Below are 19,910 nucleotides of genomic sequence, written 5' to 3'. Positions count from 1 at the left end.
CCCCTATTGATTTTGAGATCAGAAGATCAAGGTCGCGGTGAAAAAGAAAATGGTTTATGCTCTTAACCGAATATCCTTTTGGTCCAAGAACTTCATACTTGGTTGGTAAGTTGGTCATGACTTATGTTGATAGATCAGTAGGTCAATGTCGCGTTGACCTTGAGGTGAAAAAACTGTTTCAATTCAATAACTGAATACCCTTTGGGTATAGAATAGGATCAGTGATCTTGTGCAGTGGATGTTTACTTGTTAAATACGGTTGAATAAGGTAAAACAGTTGGTTAGTCTCCAGTCCAAAAGTACAAATTTCATGCCCATCATTGGTTATTTCTCAGCCTTTTTAAAAGAAAAACTCGTACTGTATCTATTACTTAAAGGCTGTTTATACGAGTCATTTCTTTAGCTAAAACTCGCCTTTTTATAGTATACTAATGGCCAAAAGTCATGTCCGGTATGGGTTTCATTTGTGCCTTGCAAATCCTCAATGCCAATTGTCAACACATTACTGTATCGGCAGTACTGGCTCAAATGCCAAAATTCTTTTTTCATTGAATGCATGTTAATGTCCTCTTTCCATCGATATCAAATTTATGAGTGTGCGATATAAAACAAAACAGATATTGTTTTTGTAGACCGGACTATACTTTCGGATATTGTAGTTTTTGTAGACCGGACAAGACTTTTGGCCATTAGTATATTTCCTGGCGTTGGTTTGGAGTTTGGAGGACATTTAAAATTGGTCCATCTCGAATAACCCACAGTTAACCTGCTACACGACACCTAATCATTGGATTGTGTAGCCTACATGGATTTCTGGTATATCGTGGGTTGTTTTTCTTTTGATTATGATAGAGGACAAGTTACTGGTAGACAATTCGGGGATGACATCTTCGCCCATTAGCAATTATTTAAGTGTTGGATATAAACAAAATGGCGAAATATCTTATATTGTCAAGCAGATTCTACTCAAGGGTGTCTGATATTTAATAGAAGATACTATGTACATGAGTGCGTTCGTCTGCACACACGAATGGGTCAATATTAAGTACTAAATCCTTCATCCCGTTCCAGTCCACCCGTCCGAGTTTGGCTCATACGGGCTGACACTTGGCCATGCATTTTGGGATCTTAAAATAGCCATAGAAGCAAGAATGCGTATAAGATCCATTGTATATATTATGTCAAAGGTCCCACTTGAGGGTCATTGGTCAAATTCCGTTCTATTTTGGTTTGTCCGGGCTGTAACAATGCACTGGGGGATTCTAAAATAATATGGCAAAAATGTTCTCTACGAGAAGACGGCAATATACATATATAGGTGGGTCAACGATCAGACAGGGATCATTGTTCAGACATGAACTGGCTTGTTTGACATCAATGTCATGCATAACCCAGGGATGATAAAATTCCGGATTTAAGGCCTCACGGATCGATTTTGAGATTAATGTAAATCCGTTGAGTTTTTTCTAGGGGGGGGGGGGGGTACAGGGAGCGAATCGAGCTCAGTTCGAACAATATGGGTACGAAAGGTGAGTTTTCCGGAAGCGTAAAGTCGGAAATTAACGAACCTATTTACGTCTTGGCAATCGAGCTATATGATTGGATAAGATAGCATCCGGTGATTACGGAAATTACCAATGGGACTAGAAGACAGTATCCGGATGGTCGTATCCGGATAATGACAGACGACGAAGACGAATAAACGGGTATTGGAAAATTGGAAAAAAACGACCACCACCAACTTCTAAAAACATCGATTCGTCGATTTAAAGGGTATATTTGCCATTTATTTTTACGAGAAATTCCCGAAACGTTTCTATTTAAGTTAATAGAAAGTGATCAAACTGATTATGAATTTTGCGCATGTAGCATTATTTCGGACATCCCGATTCGGATTGTGTCATAATAATCGATTTTTATTTTACAAATTTTATTTGGCCGATTGAAGTTTACGCTGTAAACCGTTTCTTTATTATTCTCATAATGTTTGAAGCATTGTTCTCAATAAGAAGTGGTTGTTGACCATAATGGGAGGTTCAAATGAAAATTGGTTTGGTTCAAATTTAAACAAAAAAAATGAATAAATATTTTGTAGTAGTAATACATATTACGTAGAGGCAGTCATTTTATTTTCTATTTGAGACAGTTCAACAAAACTTCTTGAGGACCCAGTTTGAGTGAGATTTAAATTCTATAGTTGTAATTTGTATTTCCAGTTATGTTGATGGTTACAAAAGTCAGGGATGAACAGACACCTCAGCCAGTGCATCCAGTTATTCCTGTCAATGACTGACAATTTAATCCAGAGGCCATGATACTTGGATTTATGGCTGAACATGCTCCCTGGCACCACAGTAGTGTGTCTTACTTAAGACACTTGCCAAAGATACAAAAGCTCTCAGCGAATTAAAACTTCAAAGGTGTACAGCATCATACAAGATGACTTACGGAGTGGCTAGCCATTCAATGATGAACATGTGGAGGAGTTAATGGATCTCGGTTTTGTTTCAACTAAGACAAGTCAACAAACACAATGAGAAATCTGTTGCAGCTATTTTTCTGCTATAGAGAAAAAAATAGTGTTGAGACATTTGGCCTCCTTAAAAATCACTAGGGCTGATTCTGAATCAATTTTCATAGAATTTGAAAGCACCATGAGGGGAAATAATCTGGCTTAGGGACCAGAATACGTCAAAGTCCACCATGTCCACAACGGCTACGCTGCCAAAGCATTTAAGTCCCGTTTGGATATTACTTGGAATAATATATATAATAATTAATAACACTATATTCTCATCAAATGTGCAGAAAATGGAATAAATACTCTTTTTATGATACATGAAAATTGAATAATTAACACTTTTACAATAAACATTTGCAAGCATCATAATCGATATGTTGTTCATTATTATAAATCAAACATCCCACAGTGTAGACTGTTCATACACAAGCATTTGATCATAGCCAGTTGAGTTTTATGGGAAGTGGACAACTGAACCAAAATGTCAGGTACATGTCTAATGCCTGTGACTTCAGGTAAAATAAAGTAAATTTAACTTTGTTTAAAGACAAAGGTGTTAAACTTCACTGCTAAGATTCCTGATAATTGTTCTGATTGTGGATGTCTCGTGTTGTACATAATTATATCTACCAAACCGAAAGGTGTACTCCTTGAACACTATTCTAAGGCAAAAAAGGGTATTAGAATCCCTGAAATACGGAAAGCTTCGGGGGGCTTCGCCCCCCTTGTCCCCCCACCAGGGCTTTGGTCCGCCCTGGACCCATCGGGGGCCTTCGGCGGCCCCCTGAACCCCACGCAGACATTTTCAGGATTGGCAACTTGGCTCTGTTATCATCCCTGATAACCACCAACCTTCCAATAAAGCTCAATCTATCTCATAACTGTTCAATGTTCAAATTGACGTAAATTGAATATTTTATTACTTAAACCTTAGACACCGACTTTAGAATAAGGTACAAATTTATTAACTAACAGTACATTATATTTTTTATAGACAATTTAATGCCTTACGCAATACTGTAAGATAATACAATATACACACTTAAGTATTGATCTTCAATTTATATGAACATGTCTAGTCTGTTGCCATGGTGTTGATGGATTTATTCAGAATGCATCAGCTGCAAATACTTCAGCAGATCACAACCGAATGTCAGTATAATGAACAGTATCGGAATGTTACACTAAAAGCTAATTTCAGATCAAAACACATGCATTAAAGCTGCATTCGCACAGATTAAACGTTTTGACAACTTTTTATTTTTTGTCTTGCAACGAGCCAATTTATGCGAAAATGCATGTTAATCAGACAATTAAGACTGCTGACAAAAAAAAGATCGCAGATTTTTATATTTAAGTTCATAAAATGATGTTTTATGCATTTTTTCTTAAACCGCCAGTAATGGTTAAAGCCATAAAAATTAAATTTCGAGCGGAAATATGAAAATCTGTGATGTGATCTTTTGTCAGCAGTCTTTTTTTGCAGGTTTTTACGCACAAATTTGCTCATTCCAAGACAAATTTTTTAAAAAGTTGTAAAAACGGAAAATCTGTGAGAGTGCAGCTTTAAAGAGCACCAAACTGCAATAACCGTTGATATACTAACTTACCTGTTGTTTTCTCATATGTGCAGTCAATACAAATATTATGGTAAACATGTCGATTATCTTCAAGTTCTTGACGGGATTCTAATTTGGGCGGGTGAATGGGTGTTGCATATAAACACCTCATGGTGTTGTGGTTTTTTATGCCCCGGAAGGGAGGCAAGTTATCGGATCGCCCGTCCATCCATCCCTACGATTCCCGCTCAAAGTCCGAAGAAGCTTATGCACAGGGACCTCAAACTTGGTAATCAGGTTAGTCATGACCAGCATATGAACGTTAATGATTTTGAGGTCAGTCGTCAAGGTCGTGGTGACGTTAAACTCAAAATTAATATACTGAAGAACCCTTAGGGATAAGGACCTCAAACTTGGTAGGCAGGTTGGTCATGACCAGCAGACGGACCTCAAACTTGGTAGGCAGTTGGTCATGACCAGCAGATGGACGTCAAACTTGGTAGGCAGGTTGGTCAGCAGAAGAACTTCCCGCAATTCTATTTGCCATCAGTTTTAGTGGCCCTTGGGTCGGTGTACCGTCGTAGCTGCCGAGGATGAGGGGGCTTAAACTTTACGAAGCCCAAACTGATCGTCGTAATTGTGCCAAGCATTGGAGTCCTTAATACCTTATTATCTCTAATCAACAGTTGTTAAGGTTCGCAATAGCAAATAATAATAATAATAATAATAATAATAATAATAATAATAATAATAACAATAATAATAATAATAAGAGTTTATGGAGGACTTCCATGGCATTGTGTTTGAGGCCCCATAGGATCAATGTCTCTGTTACAGAAAATAGAAGAAAGCAGTTGAAGCTGAATACCTTCTGCCAATCATTACAAACCCCGGTTTTGTCACATCGCGGTTCGTGTTTACTTTTTAATTTGAATGTTTTATTGCTTTTGACAGGCGCATATAATATCATTTGTTCATTTCTAAGACAAAGCGGCGTAGTCGAGCGCGCTGTCTTACGACAGCTCTTGTTCAGAGGAATATCGTAACCATGTCATACATAGTACTGCAATGTTAAACTAAACATGTGTTATTTAACTTATTTTTCAATACAGAAATGTTTTCGAATCCAAAAAAAAAGGTAATGAACGCCATTTGCTGTATTATTAGATCTACATTTGTAATAATAATAATAATAATAATAAATAATAATAATAATAATAATGTCACCTGTCACTGGAGTTGGTCCAATAAATGCTCCACTGGGTAAGAGTCAGGCGAACGGGCTTGGCCAGTCCACACGCTCAACAACCTCACGCTCAAAGTCAGATGTTTAAGACCCGAGATGGGTGTGGGTGAACGTTATCATCCATAAATACAAAGTCGTCGCCAATAGCACCATCATTTAGATTTCGTCGTGATGACGACCAGCGGCATGGAGTCTATTCCTGAGGGTTTTCTCTCAAATGCGTTCATAGCGGGCCGTTGTCTTCCGTGGGCAGTCAGTTCGAGGACGTTCTTCAAAAGAGCCGGTGTCTAGGTACCTCTGCCATATACGGCCAATCACTGTATGGCTAACGTTATACGGACGTCCGACGTAACGTTGACTCTGTCCAGCCAAAAGCCTCGTAATGATTTGTTGTTGTTTTTTTTCACCCATTGCATGGTGACTTCGAACAGGCTTTATGAATCTAAAACACTATAAATTGTATCCAAAACTCCACACTTACGATAATCAACAGTAAGAATTGACAAAGGTCCGAATCAAGAATGACCTTAATTTACTGTTTATTGTGGGGGTATAAATATTCAAATCGTAATACTCTGTTTATGGGGCCATTTCACCAAGAATTGTTTTGGTCCCGAGAGTACCGGATCTCTTTTTTAGTAGATCGGCCCTATTTTTGCAAAATAAGTCGGGAACCTGCGTGCACTAACGTGCACTAACCTATACCTTCGGGATAAGATCTGGCGCGATCGCATTAGTCCCCCGAGGGTCGGCTACTTAAAAAGTGATCGGCTACTGTTTTTAAACAAGTTGAAAACCAGTAGCCGATCAAAAACAGTCGGCCCGTGGTCGCCTTGGTCGTCCGAGAGTCCTCTGAAGGTCCATTTGTCTCGCCCGCCCTCTGGAGCCTTCTGGAGCTTTCGTTTAGCCTCTGCCGAGGGTCGTGCGTAGTGTCGTCGGAGTGTAAGCACCCGACCATCACCAGAACATATAGAAATCCTTTTAAATGTCACAAATAATTAATTGTTACATAGAACAGCAACGCATATATTTACTCAAAGTAATTATAAATAATAATAAATGTACAAATTAATACCAATGCCAGAGAATTATAAAATCTTTATAATAAAAAAAATAAACTGCAAACTTTTCTCAGAACAGGTACTGAAACAAAACACAGGTGAAAAACCTTTAACAATTCACAACAACTTATTTCTTTTAAGCATATCTTCTCTTGACCCTGTTCCTCCTCCTCAGCATACTTTCTAGTCTTGTAACATTTTGCTGTGCTACAGCAGTACGAAGTTGTAAAGCTACAACAAGCCCCAGCACTGCTTGTTGGTCCATGACCTTCACTGGCTTGTCAGAAAATGGTGAAAGGCTTCGAACTGGCTCGATATATATAGTCGGGCCACAAAAACACCGATCTCTCGCCGATCTGGGCAAATTTAGTCGGCCAAAGATCGTTTAAATCGTCCGAAGAACGTTTACTTTCGGGTTTCTGCGGCTACCTGCGTCAACATAAGCCTACATTCGGCCACTCTCGCGCGAAAAACGGCGGACATCGGCCGAAAGCGACCTCTCTTGAGCCGGGATCGCCCATTTTCGGTCCCTCTCGGCCGAACAACGCGCGAACACCGCTCACTTGCGCACGAGATGCGGGTCTCTACCGGGCCTTTGTCTTGTACCTGCGGAGTACTTTCGCATACTTGCGCCCATGAAACGTGTCGATCGCTCGAGGAACGTCCGTGAATCATCCCTCGCCGTGGTTCATTGGTCGGGATTCAATCGGCTTAAAAAATGGGGGACGATTGGAGGCGATACAGGACGACAATCTGGCCGATCAAAAAAATAAATCATCGGGGATAATCTGGTACAGATCGGGCCGATTGGAAAAACAATCCTTGGTGAAATGGGGGCATTACGTAGGAAAAGGCCGGAGCAGAAATCGGCCTACTCGAGGGATCTGTTTAAAAGCAAAGCCAAATTGACAACTCGTGACGTGATTCATAATCTGTTTGGAGATATTGGCGTAGACAACTAAATCGTTGGGTGTCAATCTGGTCGGACTTGTCGCCTCCCCCAGCATGTTCAAGTCAGGTTTGAAAATCGGGACTGTGTGTGTAGGAATGAGGGAGGCAGGCGCTACTGATATGGCGGAGACGTCCTCCGCTAAACTACCATGCACATTATTTAAGCTTTTTCGACCTCAAGTAGGTGAAATGCGGAAGATTTTCTTGTAATCTTTGTCTTTTTGGCCTGTGCCTTAATACGCTCTAATTGTATAGAGTTCATTTCAGTTTTTGAAACTCTAGCTAGTATATTATAAATTGTACCAACTATTAAGACAAATATACATAGATGTATGTTGTTACAATACCATTATTATTACTTAAGGGAAGCCCCTCTGTTTAGATGTTATACATTCAGTTTTGTCAAGCTTCATTTAAAGCAGCTGCTGAATGATCAGACACGACAATTCCTTCACCAACTCACTGATATTGACGATTGTACACCAACTAGTACCAATCAATTAAGTAGGTCATTTTGGACAATTTTAACGCATAATTTTAAGTAAATTACTCTTTGAGGAGGTTTGTCTAATTGTTTGCTTAAATTCGTGCGTGAAATGTTTCATTAATTGACAATGAAGTTCATACAGCTCTCGAATGTGTTTGTTACGCATAATTTAAAACAGGTTTGTCTGTGTTTTTGTGAAACCAAGCTCTGGAAAGGTTTAGTGTTAATATGTAGTATCCTTTTCACATTGAATTCTCTGTTCCACATTAAAAATCAAAAACTTCAAAGCGAATCTTCTAAGGCAACACCATTTTTTTTCTTTCTACAATATAAAGAAGAAATAGTATTCAACATATTGACCATTAATCCTTTTGAACACGATCTTGAACTTATCTCTGCTGGACAATGGACAGAAGTTCCTATAGTTTTAATATGTTGACAACATGAAAGTAAAATGTATCTGCTGAAATAGGAATGCGATAGCTTTAAATGTATTTGGAAGTTAAGCACTCCATTCAAAGCATTCATACATGAATATTTGTCTTAAAGAAAGACTAATAGCCAAACATATAAATGTAGTTTCAAACATTTCAATCCTTTGTAGATACACCTGCACAACATAAAAAGTTTGATCGAATAAATGAGTTAGTATGTATAACAATTTCCTATTTACAGGGGCAGCACCATCTTAATTCTTAGAAGTCTATAACCGTAACAAGTTCAACTTGATTGCATATCACTGTAAATGCAATGGCATGTGTGTACCAAAATATGAACAGTTCTTTAGAATTCTATTGTGACCAGGGAGTTGTTTTACTCCTCCCAGTGTTGCACTTAAGTTTTCATTTCTAGATGGATCGCCATTTGTTGTGTTTTTGTCAAAAGTTGTATCAAAACGATTTTCAAACATAATACCAAATAATTAAACACATTTATATGGCAATCTTTTACCTCATCGAGGACATCAGGACATGTGTTAGTCGTTATTGTCATGATTGTCATCGAAACACGTCGGCCATTTTCCATCGAAAATAACCTCGGTTGTATCAAACTGCAGGCGGTGTTACTTCCCTTACAACACAGTTTATATTCTGCTTGTCAGGGGAGATCCTTGCGTGGTAGAAGTTTGCGGATGTATATGGACGGTTTTCAATGTCTGAATACTTACCATTTAACTACGCTGCAAGTAGATCGCGTAGTAATTTCAATATAGCAGTTAAACGTCAATAATTTACTCATAGGAATCTTAATTATTTGTGCAATAATACACTTCGATGGGAATCAATTTGAATATAGCAGTATAAATTTCACAATACAACAGTACAATTAATTAATAATATTATTATTATTAATATTACGAACTACATTCTACACCGGCATACATTCAAGGTTGTTTTCGATGGAAAATGGCCGAGGTGCTCCGATTTATGATTACCGGTAGCCACCATTTTGTTGGAAATGCTGTACATCATTACTAATTAAACTGGTTTCATATTCAATAAAACACCACGTATCGGTTACTTCCTTTAACGAAACAATGCTTTATAACACGGAATTCATTTCGCAAGAAAATTATAATCGATGGAAATGCAGCTTGCATAAACACTCATTATTATAAACGTAAATACAAACAATTGGTACAGCAAATTCATGGATCAAATATCACCTTGGTTTGGTCTAAACATACTATCTTTCTAAAAGTGTCTGCGCTTCACCATGTGTGGAAAAGAAAATACCCATGTAGGTCGAGCGATGTGTGTTAAATGCAAACGTTCCTGTTTTATTAATTATATGTAGACTGCGAAAACTAGTTGAACGTTATTCAGGGAAACTAGTTGGATCCTTACTATATCTTACCACAAGAAGGCGACAGTGTAATAAAAATGAATTTCTTTACAATCATTATATTTCTGAAGTTCGTTTGGTATATATCTGCCCATGTACACATAGGCGGTCGCTATTTTAACGACACGAAGACACTGTTCGAAAGAAACCACATTCCAAACGTCCTGGAAGATGGAGTTACCAAGGTGGTTCTTGTTGATTTCGCTGGAAACGTCGATATCACTTCAGACACTTTTGACGGAAAAGGATGGTCGAATGTAGCAGAAACATGTATGGCGAGGCTCATTTTGAGTTTAAGCAGAAGTGTTTTAGTCATCTTTATAACCTGTGAGAGCTGCACATACATGCTAGACAGGGTTTTGATAAAGACTTTTTAAATAACGTGAGTACACACCTTACTGTATTAGACCTTTCCGATTGTTGGGCAATTCGGAAAGACGAGTTACGAAATGCTTTATTGAATAAAACTGGAATAATGCCGAACCTGCAACAACTAAATTTTACGCGAGTGGGATTTGATTCATCTGACGGAAAATTTGTTCTTGATGAAGATTTTTTTGAATTTGTTTCTACAAGACCACTCATACATTTGGACTTAAGTTATATGCGGATACATCATGTGGATTGGAATTCATTTCTAGAAAATTGTTTTCACATTGAAACTGTGATATTAAATAATATTCAATTTATGGAACGAGGAGTCAACTCTTATCTGAACAAAAAAGGCATACCATTTTCAAGAGAATGCAAGAACTTACAAGTCTTAGAAGCCAGCGATATCTCACTAGTATCAAATGATATTATTTTTATGTGTTCTCCCTTTATATCATGGAGAAACATCAATGCGACTGTTCACGTCGGTGATTATCACTGTCTAAGGACATTGGAAACCTTGAATATTGACGGAATGTGCAGACGGTTTGACAGTCCTCGTATTTTCGAAGACCAAACACTTTATCTTCCTTCAAAGTATGCGTGGGATCTGAAGCACCTTTCACTGAAGCGGAATAATTTCAAAAAGATTGATGTGAGACTATACTGCCCTATCGCTGGAATCACTGTCGCTAGCAAACAATAAACTAGAGTGTATCTATTTTGGGGACAGCACATGCTTAACTGGATTAGAAATGTTTGATTTAAACGACAACAACTTATACAGAATGCTTCAAGATAACAACAACAACGTCTTCGTCAAGGGCATGCAAGCTTTCCAAAAATTAAGACATATTCATCTCGCACGAAATGGGATCAGACAATTAACTCCACAGATGTTTGCCAGCAATGTCCTGCTGCAAACAATTGACCTATCTGGAAATTACATCAAACAAATTCATTTCAAAGTGTTCCCTCTAACTGGCCTCAGAATTCTTAATATCACTTCGACCAATATAAGCGAACTTGATCAATGAACAATATGGAAGATGCGGACAAAGAAATTGGACAAGAACATGAATGGCTTGTAGATTTGAGAGACAACCCGCTATCATGTTCCTCTTGCACAGATAGTGAGCATGTATCTTGGTTACTAGATAAAACGTTTATAATGAATGAAGATATTTCCTGTATGAATGAAAACGGGCTTAAAGTGAGTGTTTCTGAAATAGTGAAAAACACAATAAAAGATAAGTGCATGCAACGGCGAATGGTGATTGTATTGGTTAGCTCGACATTGTCAGTGGCGCTGTGCTGTGCGGCAATAGTCGCAGGTTATCTCTATTGCCGCCATCGAGCAAAGAAAGAAGCTATAGAAGGTCTTCTGACGGAAGGACAAGGTGAATACAAATTCATTGTGTTTCTTTCTTTCAGCAGTTGTGACGTATTGTTTGTATACGAGCATGTCATAGACCGTCTACAAAGTCACTTACAACATCGGCTTGCTGTCAATCGAGATTTAGTATGTATTGGTGACCGCTATTTTCGACATGGGAGAAGAGTGGCGGATGAAACTGTGGAATGTTTGCGAAGATCTTTTATTTTCGTTGCGGTTATTTCTGATGAATTCCTGAGAAGTCAATATTGCCAGCTAGAATTTGATCAAGCTATTCTGCAATGTAAGCCGGTCGTTTTGTTTGTGAAAGGAACAATTGACGAAGGTTTGCTCCCACCTACAATGGCCGAATTGTATTACAGGAATACTCGAGTGATTTGGAAAAAAAGAAAACGGTGACTACCAATTGAAAACTTCATGGGAATGTGTTTGTGAATCGCTCATAAGCACGAAGACGCTTAAACATTCAAGGAGCTGCTGCATTCTGTAACACTGTAACAGGCTGGTGACCATACTGGTGAAACACGCAATGACAACGTGTAGGACGGTACCAGTCTATGTGATCCCAGGGACGACTATTATGAAGAATGATATAAATGTCTGATTTAACAATATTCATATAATTACTATATTAATTTAAACACTTATGTCTTGAAGTGGTTCGCTTTAGTTTTTCAGCCTAGTGAAATTGACATGTATACCTGCAACATGGTTTGACAAATAGCCTAAAGTCTTTGTCGTAACGTTAACGCAAATAGTCTTGAAAAGTCAATAGTCTTGAACTCTAGTTTTGTGCATGAACATTTACCATTCATAATCATATACAGTTCTCTTTTACTTATAAAAAAGGTCCGGGGATAATAGTAATTCGTTATAACCTTACAATTTATAGCAAACTGCTTACACAGTTACGTAAGTTTATGGAAGACGGTAAAGTTGAGAGGTAGTTGGTTGTTGGGGATTCGAATATTCAACTACCTGGTAGTTGTCGTTGGGCGGGCGGACGGGCGGGCGGGCGTCAAACATTGGTTTCTGTTCAATAACTTTAGTTAGCATTGATAGATATTGATGAAACTTGGTGTGTAGGTAGCTTATGGGAAGAGCTAGCTTGGAATTGCTTTTGAGGGGGTTGGGCTAAGGTCAAGGTCACTGTTACTAAAAATAGAAAAATGGTTTCTGCCCAATAACTTTAGTTAGCATTGACCGATATTGATGAAACTTGGTGTGTAAGTTGCTTATGTGAAGAGCTAGCTTGGGATTGCTTTTGAGTGAGGAGGGGCTAACGTCGATGTCACTATTACTTAAAATAGAAAAATGGTCAAGGTCAATGTTACTTAAAATAGAAAAATGGTTTCTGCCCAATAACTTTAGTTAGCATTGACAGATATTGATGAAACTTAATGTGTAGGTAGCTTATGTACAGAGCTAGTTTGGGATTGCTTTTGAGGGGGGTGGGGCTAAGGTCAAGGTCGCCTGTTACTAAAAATAGAAAAATGGTTTCTGCCCAATAACTTTAGTTAGCATTGATAGATATTGATGAAACTTAGTGTGTAGGTAGCTTATGTGAAGAGCTAGCTTGGAATTGCGTCTGAGTGGGGAGGGGCTAAGGTCACTGTTACTAAAAATAGAAAAATGGTTTCTGCCCAATAACTTTAGTTAGGATTGATAGATATTGACGAAATTTTGTGTGTAGGTACTAGTAGCTTATGTGGAGAGCAAGCTTGGAATTTCTTTTGAGGGGGGTAGGGTCAAGGTCACTGTTACTAAAAATAGAAAAATGGTTTAGCATTGATAAATATTGATGAAACTTAGAGCGAAGGTAGCTTATGTGAAGAGCTAGCTTGGGAGGTGGGGTCAAGGTCACTGTTCCTTAAAATAGAAAAATGTTTTTCTGCCCAACAACTTAGTTAGAATTGATGGATAGTGATGAATCTTAGTGTGAATATAGCTTATTTGAAGCTGCAGATTGAACTTGCTCATACAACAAATTAATTGGCTATAATTTCTGATTGCCCATAACAAAAACCTGGTTTCGTCGCATTGCGGCGCTTCTAGTTATTTTTGTACACGGATGTATCTTCGTAACAAACATTTTATTAAATCCCTATTATTCGTACATTCGCCAGTCGTTTAATATACCGTTTCTAGTTGATTATTCGCGGATATTCAACTACCAACCGGTCGGGAGTTGGGGATTCAGATCTTGTCATGCTTTATGGTTGAAAGGTACACATGTGAAGAAATCACACGCCGAATGTACTTTTATTCATGTACACATATGTATCTGCGTAACAAACACTGTTTAAAATCATCATTATTCTTACATTCGCTAGTAGATTATTGGACCATTATTTGATATATTTGTTTAATTATATAACTTGTACAAAGTCATAGTATTATTCAGTTTTGTTCAACATGATCTATTAATCTGAATAGCGCATATTTAGCTTGTACAGTGTATATATGTATAATGCATGTTCTCCTTAAAAGCTGCACTCTCACAGATTGAACGTTTTGACAACTTTTTTTTTACTTTTTGTCTTGGAACGAGCCAATTTATGCGAAAATACATGGAAACCAGTGATATGAGACCGGTGACATAAAATCAGATCGAAGATTTTTATATTTAAGTTAAAAAAATGTGTTTTTTGTGCATTTTTCTTAAACCGTTAGTACGGTTTAAACCATAAAACATTAATTTTCGAACGGAAATATGAAAATCTGCAATCTGATATTTTGTCAGCAATCTTTTATTATTGGTTTGCAGATATTTATGCAAAAATTTGCTTTCCAAGACAAAAAATAAAAAAAAGTTGTATAAGTGGTATATCTGGGAGAGAATAAAGATATTGAATTGAATGACATTTATCTTAATTTCTTAAAAATATTTCTAAGGAGATTATAAGTATCTCCCATGGCCGCTCGTGTAAGATAGGTCTATTCCGACCCGAGCGTAGGGTGTTTTGCGGAAACGAGGTTTACCGAGTTTCCGCAAAACACCCTGCGCGAGGGTCGGGATGAATCTATCTTACACGAGCGGCTATGGTAGATGCTTTTTCTCCCACCTCAGTTAAACAAAATTAATTAAAAATGTATTTCTTTGCTGGAACATTGTTGTGCTTAGTGAAAATAATTGCGTATGGATATGCGATAGCACGTGGTTGTCATGGATACGCGCGCATTGATCCAGTTAATGTTAATAGTCAAATCGTTTTTTTTTTTAAATAGTTCTAAGATAAATGAAGCTTTATTTCTTGAATGGTGCGTGAAAACTGTTTTATGGTGACATTTGAAGCGAGAAATAATTAATTAGCGATCTAAATATTACTATAAGACAAGATTTCCTTGATGCTACTGACGACAGTCTTCAACAAGGGAGTTAATTATAATGTGGTGACCGTAAAAAAGAAGTTCCATACGGGCATTTTATCTTCGCCCGTGGGCAAGATAAGAATATCTAGCATGGTTAAATTATTGGATCTACTTATCTGAGGTGTGAGAAAATAGCTACAGTTAAACACGTCATGATATTAAGGTACATGACCACGTTACTCCGAAAAATATGAATGTCGGCCGATTTCAATGAAACTTGGAACAAACAATCGTCAATGACTCTACTTTGTATTTCTTGTTTGCTGTGTTTAATTATGAACAGGATTTTTTTTTATCTTTTTATTGGAAACAATACTAGAGTATATTATTGTATCTTATATTTAATTAGTTATTATTAAAATTGAATGCTCCAATTTCTAATGATAATGTAAAAGTGATATATTAAGTGGTTTATAAAACGTCCGTCGACAAACCATTATTCATGATTTGTATTGTATACATAACATGTTTGTATTATTGTTCATATTGACCTCATTCTGACCTTCTTCAAACATATATGATGTACATAATGGTTCTGAATAAAAGTTCTTCTTTTTCTTCTTCTTTATATTTACCAGAAACATGATTGTTTAGTTTTATACATTTATTGGCATTAACAATCTCAGATCTCAGATCTAAGGGTAAGACCTCCGCCGTCCCTTTTCCCCTTAGGAATTCAAGGTACACCTTCCACCGTCACTATTCTCCTTTGGTACGCGAGATTCAGGGTACGCCCTCCGCCGTCCCTATTTCCCTTTGGTACGCGAGATCCGGGGTACGTCCTCCACCGTCCCTATTCCCCGTTGGTACGCGAGCTTCGGGGTCCCTATTCCCCTTTGGTACGCAAGATTCGGGTCCCAATTTTCCTTTTCTACGCGAGATTCATGGTCTCTATTCCCCTTTGGTACGCGATATTCGGGGTATGACCAACGCCGTCCCTATTCCCCTTTGGTACCCGAGATTCGGGGTACGCCCTCCGCCGTCCCTATTCCCCTTTGGTACGCGAAATTCGGGGTACGCCCTCCGCCGTCCCTATTCCCCTTTGGTACGCGAGATCCGGGGTACGTCCTCCGCCGTCCCTATTCCCCTTTGGTACGCGAGATTCGGGTCCCTATTCCCCTTTGGTACGCAAGATTCGGGTCCGTATTTCCCTTTTGTACGCCAGATTCGGGGTCCATATTCCCCTTTGGTACGCGAGATTCGAGGTATGACCCACACCGTTTCTATTCCCCTTTGGTACGCGAGATTCGGGGTATGCCCTCCGCCGTCCTTATTCCCCTTTGGTACGCGAAATTCGGGGTATGCCCTCCGCCGTCCCTATTCCCCTTTGGTACGCGCGAGATTCGGGGTACGCCCTCCGCCGTCCCTATTCCCCTTTGGTACGCGAAATTCGGGGTATGCCCTCCGCCGTCCCTATTCCCCTTTGGTACGCGAAATTCGGGTATGGCCTCCGCCGTCCCTATTCCCCTTTGGTACGCGAGATTCGGGGTATGCCCTTCGCCGTCCCTATTCCCCTTTGGTACGCGAGATTCAGGGTACGCCGTCCGCCGTCCCTATTCCCCTTTGGTACGCGAGATTCGGGGTACGCCCTCCGCCGTCCCTATTCCCCTTTGGTACGCGAGATTCGGGGTACGCCCTCCGCCGTCCCTATTCCCCTTTGGTACGCGAGATTCAGGGAACACCCTCCGCCGTCTCTATTCCACCATGTTGTCTTGAATTGATGACATTCATGAATAATGTCATTATCGGCACCTCAGCGTATCATAACCTATATGATAGGCTATGATACGTTGGAGTGCCGAGGATGGAATAATGTATATATTAAAATGTATAATAAAACTAAGTTGTATAGATATCCGTTCTTGGATACGAATTTGATTTGGAAACCTTATCGCGTATTGACCCGTGAGGTGTGTATCTATTTACAAACATGTAAACTAATTGTCAACTGCAGCTTTCACATTTATTACTGTACTTTCCCGTTTCGTTGCTAGGAAAGCTTTGACACAGTAGTTTTGCTGTTAAAAAAGACTCGCTCATGTTTTTGGATCAAAAGTTAGTTTTCCCGGCAATCATCATCAGCATTTGAAATCACCTATTTTATCATTACTTGACTCTTTGATATCAAAATTACAGAAAACAGTTAAATTATAGTATAAAAAGTATTTTGGTACAGGTATGGTACGAACCCACGCCGGTAAAATCGAGAAAAAAATAATCACAAGGCCACCAGGAATCATGAGCATGTCACTCTAGTCGGACACTCAACGGTACAACTCCATGCTGAATCATGAGACTTTCACCTAAGTTGGACATTCAATGACATAACTCCAGGCTGAATCATGAGACTTTCACCCAAGTTGGACATTCAATGACATAACTCCAGGCTGAATCATGAGACTATCACCTAAGTTGGACATTCAATGACATAACTCCAGGCTGAATCATGAGACTATCACCTAAGTTGGACATTCAATGACATAACTCCAGGCTGAATCATGAGACATTCACCCAAACTGGATATTCAATGACATAACTCCAGGCTGAATCATGAGACTTTCACCCAAGTTGGACATTCAATGACATAACTCTAGGCTGAATCATGAGATGTCGCTCATGTCGAACAATCATGGACACAACTCGAGGCTGACTAATGAAATTTCGTTCATGTTGGACAGTCAATGCCATAAGCCGAACCATGAGGATGTCGCTCGAGTTGAAGAGTCATTGGCATAACTCCAGGCTGAATCATGACACTATCACCCAAGTTGGACATTCAATGACTTAACTCTAGGCTGAATAATGAGAATGTCGCCCAAGCCTGACTGTCAAGGTAATAACTCCAGGCTGAATAATGAGAATGTCACTCTAGTTTAGTGCTGGGAATCGGACACAAAAAATACTATCGATAATCGGTGTATGAAACCGATCAATGATCGATTATTAATCGATTTAATCATTATTTGATTATCTTTTGTCATCACATTTTTAAAGACACATGCGCTAGTTTTAAGCACCAAAGTTCCCTGACAATATTGTTTGTACATTTCTTTGTATAAATAACATTATTTATTCTGACGCAACTAACCTTTAGTGTTTAGAAGTTACTATTACAGAACATGAGACCACAGACTCTAATTTTTGTCTTACATTTACGGTGTATACATGTGTAGAATAAACACAAGGAAAGATAACAATTTCTTTTCAATAATCAGTCAGTAACAAGAATAATAACAGGCAGTTGAATATTCTATATATTTTGCAAGAACATTTTTGTTTCAGACAACTGAGAAAACTTAATTCTTACATGGTAAGAAGTAAGCGGTTACATCTTTTAAAAATCACCTTTAAACCACAAACATGAGCATTCGGAACTCCTCGGCCATTTTTTCAAAAACAACCTCGGATGTATATGGACGGTTTACATACTTAAAAAGTGGTACGTTTAAGTCCGCTGCAAATAGATCGCGTAGTAATCTTATTTAGTAGTTAAAATTTATGACTTAACTCTTGGGAATCGTAATTATGTTTGCAATAATACACTTCACTGGCAATCAATTTAAACTGAGAGCAATGAATACAACTCTTAAACACTACATTTAATTAATGCTTTTATTCAAAAAAATACGGACTACTTCAACAGATGTACCGGCATACATCCGAGGTTGTTTTTGAAAAAAATGGCCGAGGAGCTCCGAATGAAACATGAGAAGTTGAGAACCAATCCATAAGTAGTTAAATTACAAAGAAAATTTGTAATAAGGTACTGTAGTGACTTACTGACTTGATAAGAATATGACTAGATAACTTTACATAGTAACACCTTAACAATTCCACATTAACTAGCATTAACCAGAAAAAGAAAATAAGTCGGTAGCGGTTACGTCCCTTGTTTCTATAATCGATTGTTCAAATTTCACTATCGATTGTCGCCGACGGAGGCCTTTCTGATCAATTGTCGATTATAATCGATCATCGGCACAACACTACTCTAGTTGGACATTAAAGGACATAACTCGAGGCTCAATAATGAAAATGTTGCTCTAGTATGACAATCAAGGCCATAACTCCTGGCTGTCACACGAGAATGTCGCTCATGTTGGACAATCATGGCCACAGATCCAGGCTGAATCATGATAGTGTCACTCTAGTCGGACAGTCATGGCCACAGACCCAGGCTTAATAATGATAATGTCACTCTAGTCGGACAGTAATGGCCACAGACCCAGGCTTAATAATGATAATGTCACTCTAGTCGGACAGTCATGGCCACAACTCGAGACTGAATAATGAAATGTCGTTCAAGTCGGACAGTCAAGGCCACAACTCGAGACTGAATAATGATAATGTCACTTTAGTCGGACAGTCATGGCTACAACTCGAGACTGAATAATTAAATGTCGTTCAAGTCGGACAGTCAAGGCCATAACTCCAGGCTGAATAATAAGAATGTTGCTAATGTCAAACAGTCAAGGCCATATAATAGGCTGAATAATGAAATGTTGTTCATGTCGGGCAGTCAATGCTATTTAAGTATTTATCTAGACTGAATAATGAAATGTCGTTCATGTCCGGCAGTCAAGGCCATATATATAGGCTGAATAATATTAAAGTTGTTCATGTCCGGCAGTCAAGGCCATATATCTAGGCTGAATAATATTAAAGTTGTTCATGCCCGGCAGTCAAGGCCATATATCTAGGCTGAATAATATTAAAGTTGTTCATGTCGGACATCCATGGCCACAACTCCAGGCTGAATCATTAAAATGTCTTCAAAGTTGGACTATCAAGGCTACGACTCCAGACTGCATGATCAAAATATCACCCTAGTCTGACTATCAAGGGCATAACTCCAGGTTTAATCTTCAGAATATCACTCAAGTTGGACATTCAATGGCATAAATCCAGGCTGCATCATTAGAATGTTACCCAAGTTGGGTATATAAGGGCGTAACTCCAGGCTGAATCATGAGAATGTCGCTAAAGTAGGACATATAAGGGCATAACTTCAGTCTGAGTATCAAAGTCACCCAAGTTGTACACTCAAGGCAACAACTCCAAACAGAACCATCAGAATATCGCCATAGTTGGACATTCAAT

The 19,910-nt window shown here is 38.6% G+C and overlaps 1 long non-coding RNA gene across 1 annotated transcript; it reads left to right on the top strand.

Annotated features, from left to right (window-relative positions):
* The first annotated feature begins 1,672 nt into the window (after positions 1-1,672).
* LOC128229418 (uncharacterized) lies at positions 1,673-2,890 on the top strand. The gene is made up of 2 exons (XR_008260092.1): positions 1,673-1,773; positions 2,217-2,890. It is a non-coding gene; the product is annotated as an uncharacterized LOC128229418 (long non-coding RNA).
* Positions 2,891-19,910: the final 17,020 nt, after the last annotated feature.

This window comes from Mya arenaria, chromosome 3, assembly GCF_026914265.1.
Source record: "Mya arenaria isolate MELC-2E11 chromosome 3, ASM2691426v1".
In the NCBI taxonomy this organism is placed as follows: domain Eukaryota; kingdom Metazoa; phylum Mollusca; class Bivalvia; order Myida; family Myidae; genus Mya; species Mya arenaria.
Note: the sequence above shows the minus strand (reverse complement) of the source record. Positions and strands in the feature narration are given on the sequence as shown.